General features: G+C 38.2%; 5 non-coding genes across 5 annotated transcripts; all 5 read left to right on the top strand.

Moving 5' to 3' along the window:
- Positions 1-314: 314 nt before the first annotated feature.
- Positions 315-433, top strand: LOC143756427 (5S ribosomal RNA). Its single transcript, XR_013210128.1, has one exon. It is a non-coding gene; the product is annotated as a 5S ribosomal RNA (ribosomal RNA).
- A 388-nt stretch (positions 434-821) lies between these two features.
- LOC143756426 (5S ribosomal RNA) lies at positions 822-940 on the top strand. The gene has a single exon (XR_013210127.1). It is a non-coding gene; the product is annotated as a 5S ribosomal RNA (ribosomal RNA).
- Positions 941-1,320: 380 nt separating this feature from the next.
- Positions 1,321-1,439, top strand: LOC143756211 (5S ribosomal RNA). Its single transcript, XR_013209922.1, has one exon. It is a non-coding gene; the product is annotated as a 5S ribosomal RNA (ribosomal RNA).
- A 379-nt stretch (positions 1,440-1,818) lies between these two features.
- LOC143755987 (5S ribosomal RNA) lies at positions 1,819-1,937 on the top strand. Its single transcript, XR_013209706.1, has one exon. It is a non-coding gene; the product is annotated as a 5S ribosomal RNA (ribosomal RNA).
- Positions 1,938-2,316: 379 nt separating this feature from the next.
- Positions 2,317-2,435, top strand: LOC143756425 (5S ribosomal RNA). The gene has a single exon (XR_013210126.1). It is a non-coding gene; the product is annotated as a 5S ribosomal RNA (ribosomal RNA).
- Positions 2,436-2,500: the final 65 nt, after the last annotated feature.

Here is a 2,500-nt window from a genome sequence, read left to right as displayed (position 1 = left end):
TTCTTCAGAGAGCATGAAAGAGTTTGAGTTTTTTCAAAAGTTCCTCTTAGTTTAAAAAAAAAGACTCACTGAGCTTCTGCAGAAAGCCTTTAAAAGTCTCTGAGATTCTTCAGAGAGCATGAAAGAGTTTCAGTTTTTTCAAAAGTTCTTCTTAGTTTAAAAAAAAGACTCACTGAGCTTCTTCAGAAAGCCTTTAAAAGTCTCTGAGATTCTACAGAGAGTATGAAAGAGTTTGAGTTTTTTCAAAACTTCTTCTTAGTTTTCTTCATTAATGGTCTAACCTTTTAAATAGCCCAATTTTGGCAGCAGTTTTCGCTTACGGCCATACCACCTTGGTCACGCCCGATCTCGTCTGATCTCGGAAGCTAAGCAGGGTCGGGCCTGGTTAGTACTTGGATGGGAGACCGCCTGGGAATACCAGGTGCTGTAAGCTTTTTTGATTTAAAAAAAAAAAAAAAAAAAAAGAGTCCCTGAGCTTCTTCAGAAAGCCTTTAAAAGTTTCTGAGATTCTTCAGAGAGCATGAAAGAGTTTGAGTTTTTTCAAAAGTTCTTCTTACTTTAAAAAAAAGACTCACTGAGCTTCTTCAGAAAGCCTTTAAAAGTCTCTGAGATTCTTCAGAGAGCATGAAAGAGTTTGAGTTTTTTCAAAAGTTCTTCTTAGTTTAAAAAAAAAGACTCACTGAGCTTCTGCAGAAAGCCTTTAAAAGTCTCTGAGATTCTTCAGAGAGCATGAAAGAGTTTGAGTTTTTTCAAAAGTTCTTCTTAGTTTTCTTCATTAATGGTCTAACCTTTTAAATAGCCCAATTTTGGCAGCAGTTTTCGCTTACGGCCATACCACCTTGGTCACGCCCGATCTCGTCTGATCTCGGAAGCTAAGCAGGGTCGGGCCTGGTTAGTACTTGGATGGGAGACCGCCTGGGAATACCAGGTGCTGTAAGCTTTTTTGATTTAAAAAAAAAAAAGAGTCCCTGAGCTTCTTCAGAAAGCCTTTAAAAGTCTCTGAGATTCTTCAGAGAGCATGAAAGAGTTTGAGTTTTTTCAAAAGTTCCTCTTAGTTTAAAAAAAAAGACTCACTGAGCTTCTGCAGAAAGCCTTTAAAAGTCTCTGAGATTCTTCAGAGAGCATGAAAGAGTTTCAGTTTTTTCAAAAGTTCTTCTTAGTTTAAAAAAAAAGACTCACTGAGCTTCTTCAGAAAGCCTTTAAAAGTCTCTGAGATTCTTCAGAGAGCATGAAAGAGTTTGAGTTTTTTCAAAAGTTCTTCTTAGTTTTCTTCATTAATGGTCTAACCTTTTAAATAGCCCAATTTTGGCAGCAGTTTTCGCTTACGGCCATACCACCTTGGTCACGCCCGATCTCGTCTGATCTCGGAAGCTAAGCAGGGTCGGGCCTTGTTAGTACTTGGATGGGAGACCGCCTGGGAATACCAGGTGCTGTAAGCTTTTTTGATTTAAAAAAAAAAAAGAGTCCCTGAGCTTCTTCAGAAAGCCTTTAAAAGTCTCTGAGATTCTTCAGAGAGCATGAAAGAGTTTGAGTTTTTTCAAAAGTTCCTCTTAGTTTAAAAAAAAAGACTCACTGAGCTTCTGCAGAAAGCCTTTAAAAGTCTCTGAGATTCTTCAGAGAGCATGAAAGAGTTTCAGTTTTTTCAAAAGTTCTTCTTAGTTTAAAAAAAAGACTCACTGAGCTTCTTCAGAAAGCCTTTAAAAGTCTCTGAGATTCTACAGAGAGTATGAAAGAGTTTGAGTTTTTTCAAAAGTTCTTCTTAGTTTTCTTCATTAATGGTCTAACCTTTTAAATAGCCCAATTTTGGCAGCAGTTTTCGCTTACGGCCATACCACCTTGGTCACGCCTGATCTCGTCTGATCTCGGAAGCTAAGCAGGGTCGGGCCTGGTTAGTACTTGGATGGGAGACCGCCTGGGAATACCAGGTGCTGTAAGCTTTTTTGATTTAAAAAAAAAAAAGAGTCCCTGAGCTTCTTCAGAAAGCCTTTAAAAGTCTCTGAGATTCTTCAGAGAGCATGAAAGAGTTTGAGTTTTTTCAAAAGTTCCTCTTAGTTTAAAAAAAAAGACTCACTGAGCTTCTGCAGAAAGCCTTTAAAAGTCTCTGAGATTCTTCAGAGAGCATGAAAGAGTTTCAGTTTTTTCAAAAGTTCTTCTTAGTTTAAAAAAAAGACTCACTGAGCTTCTTCAGAAAGCCTTTAAAAGTCTCTGAGATTCTACAGAGAGTATGAAAGAGTTTGAGTTTTTTCAAAACTTCTTCTTAGTTTTCTTCATTAATGGTCTAACCTTTTAAATAGCCCAATTTTGGCAGCAGTTTTCGCTTACGGCCATACCACCTTGGTCACGCCCGATCTCGTCTGATCTCGGAAGCTAAGCAGGGTCGGGCCTGGTTAGTACTTGGATGGGAGACCGCCTGGGAATACCAGGTGCTGTAAGCTTTTTTGATTTAAAAAAAAAAAAAAAAAAAAAGAGTCCCTGAGCTTCTTCAGAAAGCCTTTAAAAG

Source organism: Siphateles boraxobius, unplaced genomic scaffold (assembly GCF_051911475.1).
Source record: "Siphateles boraxobius isolate OS27281-9 unplaced genomic scaffold, OSU_SipBor_1 296, whole genome shotgun sequence".
Lineage (NCBI taxonomy): Eukaryota > Metazoa > Chordata > Actinopteri > Cypriniformes > Leuciscidae > Siphateles > Siphateles boraxobius.
This window is presented reverse-complemented; position numbering and strand designations above follow the sequence as displayed.